Source organism: Pholis gunnellus (genome assembly GCF_910591455.1).
Source record: "Pholis gunnellus genome assembly, chromosome: 9".
In the NCBI taxonomy this organism is placed as follows: Eukaryota; Metazoa; Chordata; class Actinopteri; order Perciformes; family Pholidae; genus Pholis; species Pholis gunnellus.
The window spans coordinates 573,054-585,332 of record NC_136535.1 but is presented as its reverse complement, the minus strand read 5'-3'; the positions used below and the strand labels follow the sequence as shown (position 1 = coordinate 585,332).

Sequence of the window (12,279 nt, the reverse complement as noted above, 5' to 3'; positions counted from 1 at the left end):
GGCTTACAAACCGAACAAAACGTTTGAATAATACTAGTGCATTCGGAAAATGCAGAAGCTTAAATTGTAGGAAATATAATGTTTCCTGCGCTCATTGGAGACAGCGGTCTGTGTGACCTCTGAACCGGAACAAAAACAGCTGTGCCCCGCAAATATTCCGGGAGGCTAGGCTAACTAGCTTAACGGAAATACAACAGCAGCAACACGCATTCTGCTACACACTCAAGGGCCATTCAGATATTAGATGTAAAAAAACGAACCAGTTGACTTACCAAATGCTGATCACATCCTCTTTTCTTTGTTGACAAAGAGTTTAATCCCACAGTTAAATCCCAACTCACAAATCCGTTTATCTTCCCGTTTCAGCCATTGAGTGTTAAAAAACAAAGCTAGGTTAAAAAAAAAAAAGCAAAAAATATCATAATTTCATTCATACCTTTCAATATGAACTCTCACTACTCGACTAAGCCTCTGCTGTAAATTTTGTTGACCAATCACAGCACAGAATCTCACTGTAGCGCTGCTGCTAATGCTGAAGTAGCTGTAGGCCTGCAGGCCGCTCTGGCGCGTCCAAGAATGTTAAACTAAAGATCTGATTGGTTGAAGACTATGCCAATCAACAATATTGTCCCCATTCACCTAAACTGCACATGGAGGCACTTGTGAGTCTGCAGGCCTGGGGCCTCTCTTCTACCTAGAGATACAGAGGTGAAATCTGATTGGATAAAAGCTCTACTTAAAACAAGCTGCAGTGGAAGCAGAGCAACTGAGGAAGACAGTAGCTGTGCAATGAGAAAATAAGATAATGGGAAAAATATTTGTATCAATGATGATACATGTAGTGTATTTAAGAAAAATTATTAAATTATAAAATAGCTATAACTTTGTGATTCTGTTTAGGCCAGCAGAGAAGGCTTTGCAGGCCCTGATGGCCCACCACTGGTAGAATGCCGTTTCAGTGAAATCTGAGTGTTTCCTCCACTGAAGGCTCAAAATAACATTTATGGACATAGTAGAGATGTTTCATGCCTTGGTTGACTTTGTCTGGATATGGTATGGATACGAACCGAGCTTAAAGCTTGCAGACTGTATGGCAGTATGTGATTTTAACAAACTAAATGTGCCACAATACAGCTAAATAATTTGTTTTTCACTACTGTGCTCAGCTGTTTGTGTCTGTTGCACCCGACTGAAGTGCAAGTGCAAAAAGAAAAGAAGAACTGAAGCTGATGGAGGAGGTCAGGGAGGATGTAAAGGTAAAACAAAACCAAGACTTTCACCCAGGAGACCGCTCTTTGCACGTGGGAAACCAAAAGTCAGTGCATTGAGATGTTTAAAGCAGGGGAGCAACGAATCACAAATCTCACATTTCGTATTATATCGTGGTTTTTAAATCACGATTGGATCAGCAGTCAAAAAAGGAAGCAAATATATATATATATATATTCTAGAGATGCCCTAATCACCTTTTTTTGCCACCGATACGGATTGCCTATCGGCGCCATACAAGTCGAAAGTGATCCATTATGTTGTTTGGTTTTGCTATAGCAGCTGATATACAAGGCTTCAAAGTATTTTTACATTACCGTCAGTGTAAACCATCAAATATTTTAAATGTTATCCTTTTACTTTGTTATAGTCATCCAAGTGGTTATTTGCATATTTACATCTCCTCTAAACAACTGTATTTATTCTCCGCAAAAACTACATTTTACAAGATAGCATTTGGACTAATCATGATAACGTTATAATCTTCATTCAATCGTACCGTATTTCTACTGAATCAAGCAGGAACAAATAATAATGGAACGTACTGGTACCTCCGTACATTAGCTGTAAGCTCCGGTGCTGCCAACCATATTAACTCTTCCCACCGGTTACAACACAGACTTGCTGTTCCACAATGTAGCATCATCAAGGATTGGTGACTAAAAAGCTCCTGGTTGCATATTTTTTATTGAATGTCAGCTGAGAACGATCTGCAGTAAAACTTAATTTCACACTGATGGTTAAAATGTGTAATAAATAACATAACCACGTTGTAACTACATTAATTAAGTACCACACATACTTGTTTGAACTTTAACCATGATCTTTTGCCTAAACCAAACCCAGACTGACAGGTAGACTGAACAAACACCGTCCACATACTTGCCCCACAGGTCCTACGTACGGGCCATTAAGTTGTTAACTTACAGGATTTATTTGTCATTCTGAAAGACACTCTGAAGTGACCTCAAAATACAAACACATACTTTCTACTTTACATTCTAAAATTGGTGAACACTAAATTCTTCTTCTTCTAACACCAATGTCATAAAAACAGTTCCGACTTATAAAAGTAAATCAGACTAGTATAATTCTAAGTTCAGTGATTATGTCAAATGTAGTTTACAGCTGAAAGGGGCTTTGAAACTTCAAAAAAGGTGTCAGAGGAGCCTTTTTACTCAACAGATCCTAATCTCATGACCCAAATACATCAATGTTTCTCTGCAGATTTGAATGTTAAACTAACTAAACTGGAAGTGGCGTCACAAAGCGGCACAGTGCAGTGAATTAAACAGACTGAAAAGAGAAAGTGTTTGAGTTCAGGATCACAGACACTGGAGGATATCTCAGAGTCTGATAAGGAGATTCAGGCTCTGCTCTGTTTCAGTCTGAAGTTAATGTTTAACGACATGTGACACGAACAAATGTTTTTATTGCAGAACCTCTCACGGTGACAGGAAGTCGGCCCGCTCAAGCGCCATCCTTAAGTAAAAAATATTATATATTACATTTTTAGCACTAAGATGCAGTGGCTTTTGAAAACAGTCCATTAAGTTTTAGGACACATTTTGTTTAGCTTTTTATTTTGGCCTCTGTATGTCACACAAATATTCCATTTCTATAAAACATACCAGCTAACGCAGATTCAGAAATCTGCGCTAAAGTTTTTAAAGGATGAATGTTGTGACATTACTGACTGTGGGTGAATTCACTCCGAGGAACAAATAAAGACAGAAGTTATTGGTATAAGCACTGAAAAAAGTGTGTTTCACTTAAGAGAAAAATTACTTTAATCAGTTTTCTTTCATGTAAAACATAGACTGGTTTGGTTAGATAGACCAAATAGGTGCCATTCTAGAACAGAAACCTGATAATTGCTGATGAGCTCTGTGTAGAGAAGACAGGTCATGTAACAAAAAACAGGCCAAAACCAGACAGGCCTTGCAACATGATCTCATTCCTACTCGTCCTACTTTGCCGCTTGGGCAGAAGCAGCCTTTTGCGTAGTATCTTGTGGCTCAAAGTTTGCATGTGGTTAATGTTGTGAAACATGGTTAATGTTAGCGGTTGCGGATAACGTTGTAAGACTTGGTTGACAGTTGTCAAACAGTCACAGTTAACGTAACACATGGTTAGCTTGGTCAAACGGTTGGGGTTAACGTCAACAAACACCGTTGCCCTGCGTGTCCTGCGTTTGTCCCATCCATCCTCCCTCCTGTCCGTAGTGGACTTCCTCGCTCTTTACACTACGCTATTTGCTCAGACCGTCTAATACTGACGCGTATGGGTTTACATTAGAGTTACGTGAAAGCCCGGTGTGTTCGAAGGGGGCCTTGTGCATCAGTTCCAAGGCTCCACTTGTACTGTACAGTCGGAACTAGACTATAGCCTTCTATGGAACCGCCAATCTTCAGATTAGTGGAAAATCTAATGTGCCTCTGAACCACAGCGGTCGCTTCAAAAAAGCTGGCCAACCTTGTTTCGCCATGTTTAGGTCGACCATAGCATAAAGAAACACGCGGCAGGTGTCCTGCTACAGAAGACTATAATGCAAGGTCACCCAGCAAAAAAGTTGACATTTGCTGCAATGCAATGAAACTTCGTCAATCAGACAGATGCAAGAAAAAAAAAAAAAATTGATTGTTTACTTTGAAACGTGAACAAGGATGTTGTGCCGTCTACTACCTGGCAATAAACTTTGCAAAGAAAACCTCACTAGCCCTGCTCGGCCTTCTTTGGCCCTGTGTGTCCCTGCAGTGGACGCAGGTGTTTGTGTGCAGAGGGCTGATGTGCTGCATGTAACAGCAGCTATAAAACCCAAGGAAGCAGGCTAGTGTAATAACATTATGCGTTTTGGCCGTCAGAGGGGACATTAGCATGCAGATGTTAGCTAGCACAGAGTTTGTGCCGACGGGGGGGTTAATAAAACATTAGATTTGTCAGCATGGACTCAGACGAGTATTATTTATCTTCCAATCAGCATGACAAACAGCAGTTTTCATTAATTTTACACAATAGATCTTTCCAGGGATCCAGAAGTGTTTGAAAAGAGTAAACGTATAATATATACTAAAGCTGAAACAATTAGTCATACAATAGTTGACACAGCCAAACCGTTGCTGGTTCCAGCTTCTCAACTTTAAAGAAAAATGCTGTTGTTTTTGGTGTTAAAACAAATCTTTTTAAATTCTACCAAACAAATCAAATCAACACAATGCCATTTGGGTTTTTGAACTTGTGATTGGCCTTTTGTACAACTTTCTGATTCTTTCTAGACTACGTGAATAATTGGTTGATTGAAAAAATAACATGCAGCTGCAGTTCACTGTGCTCAGTGACATCAACACTGGAACATTCCACTCATAGAGTCCATACAGGACGTGACCTGTGCACAAAACAAGGATCGCTGTATTGAATAAAAGATGACCTCAAGAACAAAAAAGCCCACTACACAAACGTTCTACTAGCACAGAGCCCAAGAAACCAACTAGTGATTCTGCACAGGAATACTAACCTGCCCCCAGGTTTGCAGCAAAAATGTAATTACGAATATGCGACACACTATCTAAGCGTAACATCACCTGAAAATTAATACGAGATTTGATACACGGCTCTTCGACAACACAGGGCCTGAAGGTGAGGTAATGATGCAGGATCATCCAACGGTTCTTACCATTTCACGATTTATTCTGCTCAAAACCATCAACCGATCTAATGAACACAGACAACCAGGACCCCGGCAGCATGTAATTACAATTAATTTGGGAGGAAAGGAGGAAAACTAACCCATGGTATCATGTTGTTTTATTCAGTTTTTTGACATAATTTTTTTTATTCGTGGGTAGAGAGCATTATCATGGGTTTCTTATTTTTCTATTTTAATCTGGAAAGCACTTTGTGCTTAAACTTGAAAAGTGCTATATAAATACAAATATAACTACTATGGTTGGCTACTTATCTCTACTTTCTTATATTCAATACCCAGCCGAATGAAATGAATATTGTAGTCCTTTCTGTCTATTTTAGAATTATTCCAGAAATCTGCCATTATTTCTTTTGGAATATCTCTGATTCAATATATCTCAATATCTCATTGCTAACTTTGAAAACGCTATATTGATAAGCTAGCAACAGTAACCAAGGGGGGATGGGTTTAGCGAAGGGCAAATTTGAAGATTGGAAAAACAACATTGTGGGAATGATATATTGAAATTATGTAGTTGTAGTTAAAAAAAATAAACATTTACAGCAGGAAATCATTACCCCAAGTGAACATGAACATTTGATTTTCCTAAATACAGGCAGACCTTTGTTTATTAAACTGTAACCACTTCGAGCTTGGTTGAAAAATAGCAGTGTCCCGGTTCTTGTTTTATTTTCCGTTTAGATTTTTTCTGTTTGATACGACGACCAATCACAGCCTGACCCGAAACTGTACGAGACTATAAAATCAGAAGATTACACGAGTGAAATATGCAGATCACAACATCTGGTTTTGTCCCACCATCAGCCCAAAGATACTCTGTTACAATGCAGCCCAGTATCATGGCAGGTTATGAAATAGTCATGAAAACAATGTATTGGTTTCGTGTACATGGACGTGAAATTGCCCGGGGTTTTTCTTTCATGTTGCACATGACGAAAGCAATGCAAAGTCAAGACCAGTATTTGACACCATGTGGTTCTGTTGCCTAACGTTTGCTTTGTTGCCCAACAGTTATTTTTAGCCCAACCATGTTTTTCCTAAACCTAACTATGCGCACAAACCTAACTTTTGTTTTGTAATATAACATCTTCCAGAGAGAGAAGTCGTTCCGAGCGACACAAAAAAAAAGGACAAAAGAAGCAAATCATTACATTAGAGAAGCTGGAAACGGAGCATTCACATATCATCTGCATTGTTGTCAACAGATGAATTGAGTGCTCTGAATTCAAGTCAAATCAATGGGACTCATGCTCCGATAAAGGGGAGTACACAGGAACATTTGCAACACAAAGCCCACAAAGTGCAAGACAAAGCCCTGAACACATTCACAGGGATCAACGGGTTTGATTGAGAATTCGCCAGAGACCTCGGCCTGAGACAGACAGGAACACAGCGGCGTGTTTAATTGTTTCTTCAGTTCAGGTGTGGCCGAGGATCAGTCTGCTGTCAGACGCCCAGAAACAGGTCTGAGTGTTGTTCTGCTGTCACTGGGTGGAGAGACTGTTTCACCACACAGACACGTTTCCAAAGCCTGAGAAAACGTATAGACAATCCAATGCCACCAAAGAATCTGATGGATGGTTACAGTAGGGTGTTTGTTTGTCTGTGTTTGTGGTGGATAAAGATAAGCTGGGTAAAGACCTGAGACGTATTACTGTACAAAACAACTCAATGCAACTTCATGAAGACACGTAATGTTTGGATTCAAAGCCCACCACAGTTTTTCTACAGTCCCAGGTCTATCATAGTCTACTCTTCAAATGTCTTGTTATGTCCGACCAACCGTTCAAAACCCCAAAATATTCACTTTACAATGATGTGAAACTGAGAAATGTAATATATCAGCCCAGTTGCCATGAACACTTTTTTGGCATTGTAAGTTTTTGCAAACCACGGATACATTGAATGTTGACGTGTCGTAGTACAACAAGCGGCGCGGAGAACAAACAACGTAGTACATGTGGCGACTGTTATTGAAAGTTATATGGTATAATAAAGAGTATAAGAAGCAAGGGAGTCATAAAGGGTGGACCGGTGGATCAAACAAACACAGGACCTTCACCCAGGAGGCCGCTGTATGTGTCCCATTTGAAGCCAAATGAGAGCGTTAATGTTACGCTTGTTTCATAACATTATGTAAGAAAGTCATAGAAAGGTTAGCCATGAAGTTAGCAACAATCCAGCACACTAACGCTGAGCTGACCTTTAGGGTTAACCAACTATTCTCCTTTAAGTGACAAGCAGCCCCTCTGAGTTTTGCTCAGCTCTTTTTATTCATACCTATTTTAACAGATAGCAGGGTTAAATGGTTATTTATTAACTTCACTACTGCAGAAAATATACTGTTGGTATCAGAAAAACACAATGTTGAATGTTAAAATGTCAGTTAGTCTGAAAGCGAGGGACATCTGATGAAAATAAAACATGATTTCAAAGTCATTGTTAGAACTGTAAAAAGTACTCTTTATCTGCATGTACATACTTGTACTGAAAAGAAGACGTATCAAATTGTTCGTACTATTCTATTATTCTACCAGCAACTATGAAAAAATTGCTATTTTTACTAAAACCCAGCATTGTCCCTGTTCAAATAAAGAAACATGACATAACGTAAACTCAATGGAGATAGAAAACAAAAGTCAAGGTATTTTATTTCATGTCATTAATGTAGAAACAGTGTAACCATGAAGTATCCCTCAAACACCAGCTCATACAAGCTGATAGATATTAAAATGATAGTGGTCAATGATGACCATTCAAAAATCGGTCAGATCATACTCCCATCACTACACCTTCTAAAATAAAGATAAGGCCTCCTCCGCTATCTGCACCAGACCAGCAGCAAGATACCGGTCTCTGTAACCATGGCAACAGAGGGACACATGCACACCGAACACACACCTCTCTAAACTTCCATCCCGAGGGCACACGGACAGTGAGCCAGGTACAGAATAAAAACCGGTTGTTGAGCAGTACAGTAGTTTAAATTACCACCCTCACTGTCTCACATTAGGCTTTTCAAACAGCCGGGTTTGATCAAATCAAACCCAGCGCTGGGAGTTTCGCTTCGACTAAGGTAAACTTATTTTCTTGCAGGTAAAACTGCTCAAACAACGAACCGAAAAAAACAACTCACAGCAAGTTGAGACGGTGTGTGACGTGGTGAACGTGATCGGTTCACGTCTGTTTGATGATTGACTCACCGGCTGCTGGTGGATGAGCTCATTCCAGGATTAAGGGGAAAAAAACACGTCCGACCGGTGCAGAAACAAACTCCTCAGAAACACCTCCGGTGATCCAGGTGAGGTTTGGACTTGTAATCGTCTGAAAAGAGCTGAGTGACAGAATTCTTCTGCAGACGGGAATCATCTGCAGTCCGTAGCAGGAAAACCCAAACAAGCGACTAAAGAGGGGCGGGTAACCCGAGCCTACCTGCTGCAGGTAGAAGCGACGCCCCCTCTGAACCTGTCCTCGCGCGCACCTGTAGCTGCTCACCTGCATCACGTGCCTGTTTTTTTTTTTTTACCAACGCCTTCTCTGATGTGCCCTAGTTCACCTCCTCGCACAGAATAACGTGGTCATTCTCATCCGTCAATCACTTTAATGTTATTTAATTATTTATTCTATTTATTTTCCGTCATTCAACAATCACTCAAACTCTTTAGTACGTTCACAGGCACTAGTGAAGGACGCATAGAAGTGGAGCTTAGAAGTGGAGCTGGTTTTGGAATGGGATGTAGCCCTGCTGGCCTACTTTATTGGTCCTCAAACCATAAACACAGAGAACTCCTCTCTGTCTCACAACTATGAACATGCAGATTACTTTTTTGAAAGCACACATCATATTTTTTGCTTAATAATAATAATTAGAGACCTTATATAAAGACTGAAACAAGCAGGTAAAACAATATATACAGTATATTAAAACAGGTACAATAAAAGCTATTATCTTTTGTAGTTTTTTAAAGAGCCTCTTAAATTCTCAGAAAAACAAAGTGTTAATGATTTGGATTTCAACTATATTTCCTTCAGGTGTCCTCTGCAGTGCAACACCTGCTTTTTTCCAACTCAAAACAACTAAACTAAATTGTCGCAGAACTTTTGCTTTATTTTCCCAAATGATTACATATTTGTCTCCAGGAAATGTTTGGGAAATTATATGAATAAAAAGGCCGTATTGTCATTGCACTGAATATTACGACATTAGTAGCGCTGCTGATCAGTGCAAAGATTTAAAAAAAAAAAAAAACTTCAGGAAACTAACATCCACAGCCGACAACACAGGTTCTAAAATAGTAAGTAAAATAATGAATACAATGTCATTTTGCCTTGTCATGTTTTTGGGGGGTCATTGCTGCCTTTATTTGACAGTTTTAGAGACAGAGGCTGGAAATTGGGCCAGGGAAAGGCAAAAGAAATGGAATCAAACCCAGGACCCCCTGGTGTTGTGGCACACACTATAACCCCTATAACTGTTTTTTCACTAGAGCAGGCATGGGCAAACTACGGCCCGTTGGGTTTTTTAATCCGGCCCGTCAAATATTGGTACAAAATTGTCCAAATTATAGTAAAGACCGCATTCATTTAGCCTTTTTCCGGCAATAATACGGATACGAATACGAATAATACGGATACGGATAAAATACCCGGCGTTTCAGTTGATCCCACTAGATGGCACACTCCAGACACAATTGACCTTTGCTGGGGTCTGGTCTGTTCTCTCTAGATGACGCCCACAGGACAGTGATTGCTACTTGATTGGTTCTTAGCAGTCACGACTGTACTTCCCTGGTTCTTCACACCACTATCACGCAGTGGTGGGCCGTCAGGGCCTGCAAAGCCTTCTCTGCTGGCCTAAACAGAATCACAAAGTTATAGCTATTTTATCATTTAATATTTTTTCTTAAATACATTTAATTTTTTCTTATATGTATTATAATTTATAAAAATATTTTTCCCATTATCTTATTTTCTCATTGCACAGCTACTGTGCTCCTCAGTTGCTCTGCTTCCAGTGCAGCTTGTTTAAGTAGAGCTTTTATCCAATCAGATTTCACCTCTGTGTCTCTAGGTAAGAAGAGAGGCCCGAGGCCTGCAGACTCACCAGTGAATCCATGTGCAGTTTAAGTTGAATGAGGACAATATTGTTGATTGTCATAGTCTTCAACCAATCAGATCTTTAGTTTGAGATTCATGGACGCACCAGAGCGGTTTGCAGGCCTAGTGTTACCCAGCATTACTGCAGCTCAGAGTCCAGATGCCTCTCTGCCGCAAGGGTGTGTTCTGTGATTGGTCAGTAGGCGGGCACGTGACTATGTGCCTGCGAAACATAATGCTTGCTAGCAGAGCTTTGGTTGTAGCAGACAGAGTTCAAGTGGAAATATTTGAAAGACATTTTACCTAGCTTTGTTTTTTTAATATGAAATGGCGGAAGGAGGAGAAACGGATTTAGTGGCGGAGTTACTGGGAACGCTTTTCTCAAGAAGGACATTTCTGAACAAACTGGACAGTAAGAAACGACCCCACAGCTAGCAGCCCTGACCCAGACAGGAAAAGGATTTATATGCAGCGTCGGAGAAGCGTTGCACATGTTATGGCTGTGAATGTGTTTCATTTTAACTGAGCGTCGGTACTTTTGGAGAGACTCGAGTGGATCTACAACTCAACGACCACGTTCTCAGGGAAACAGCTCCACAACCGTGGCCCGCCCTTCGCCGGTCCATGGCCGAAGAAGACCACCGAACCGCGGCGGAAGACCGACGACGACCGGCGAAATATTACTGTGGAGGCTCGACTGGCATCGATGAATGGAGAAGGACTTCTTACTGGAACTGATGTACTGGGATTAAACTCTTTGTCAACAAAGAAAGGAGGATAGACAGCATTTGGTAAGTGAACTTCGTTTGTTTACCTCTACTGTTCATTTGTCTATCGTGGCATTTTTATGAATAGTATTTGAATGGCTCGTGCTCGTGTGGTGGAATGCGTGGATCCGCTGCAGGTCTGCTGGATTGATTTGTTGCTTTGTTGTCATACGAATATATGCGACTGCTCTTGTGAGTTTGTCATTGTGTTACATTGATTTGGACTATATTGTCCGATAATGACGCAGCGTCCCGTCATGCTCGTATTCATGTATCTGCACTCTGCATTTCGTGTTTTGTATGCTAGGTGTTGAACTTCATGTAACATTTTATTTCATTTGTCAAATGTTGCAGTGTTATGTGAATATGCGGCTTTTACACGAAACAATTAATAACCCGTAGCTGTGACGTCATAATGAGGTTATTAGAAGTGTAGAACAGCACTGAAGGCCCAGGTATAAAATCCACAGCCCGCCACTGTTATCACGTGACCCGTACCCGGAAGCTCACAAACAACAACATTGATTACTGATCAACTACCAGGTTAATTCAACATGGACAACTGATTACAGGTGTTACTGACGTGTTGTCTTTACTAGCAGCTGTTGTTCAGTAAAAGTCTGCATTATTAGGAGGAAGCAGCTGTTATTGGAACGATTAGTGAGCAGCGTGTCCAGCGGCGTTACCAGACCTACGGAGCGGCCGTCTGAAGTCACTGTTAGCGGCTTTAGGGAGGGTGATGGACACACAACGGAGGACTTTCCTGTCCTTATTAATGCTTATTTTGTTCTGCACAACTATTGTGAAGTCTGCAGATTAAATGTAAAGGAACAAAACATGAATTGCTCTCCAGTAGACAGATAGTTAAACCACCAGCAGAGCTACGAGTGAGAACAGACAACAACGAAACTGAGGAAACGAGTGAGAGACGTGTGTTGACCACATTTATGGACCCATGATTTAGTAAACCGTTTACTACCATTTAAAATGAACACGTACACATACACGTTTACTGTAAACGTGTATGTGTACGTGTTCATTTTAAAGTAAATTTGATGTGTGAGATAGAGCAGTGGTCCCCAACTACCGGGCCGTGGGTCATTTGGTACCGGGCCGCACAGAAAGAATACATATTATATTATTTCAGTTTTATTGATTTTTTTTGCCCGCAAACTAGCGAAAATGAGTAAAACACTTCTGGAGAGCTTCTTTGCAAAGGGAGAAAGGCCACTAAGGAGCCTACAACTTCCAAGAAAATGAAAGCTTCATTTAACAGACAATATCAGGAGTCTAATTAAATATCAGGAGTATTTCTGACGCACCAAACCCGCTCTGCAGAATATGTGGTGACAGAGGAAGACCAGCTGCTGGAGATTGTAAATGACGGTGGCCTTAAAAGTATGTTTGAGACAACAACTCTGCTGGTGTTTAGATTAAAAT

General features: G+C 40.5%; 1 protein-coding gene across 2 annotated transcripts in view; it reads right to left on the bottom strand.

The window, feature by feature from the left end:
- The window catches only part of LOC306700639 (nesprin-2), a 46,013-nt gene extending 37,677 nt beyond the window's left edge, over nucleotides 1-8,336 (bottom strand). For both annotated transcript variants that reach the window (XM_079165710.1, XM_079165712.1), the window contains exon 1: nucleotides 8,179-8,336. The gene's annotated coding sequence lies outside the window, so the exon portion shown is untranslated. The remainder of the gene's footprint in view (nucleotides 1-8,178) is intronic.
- Nucleotides 8,337-12,279: the final 3,943 nt, after the last annotated feature.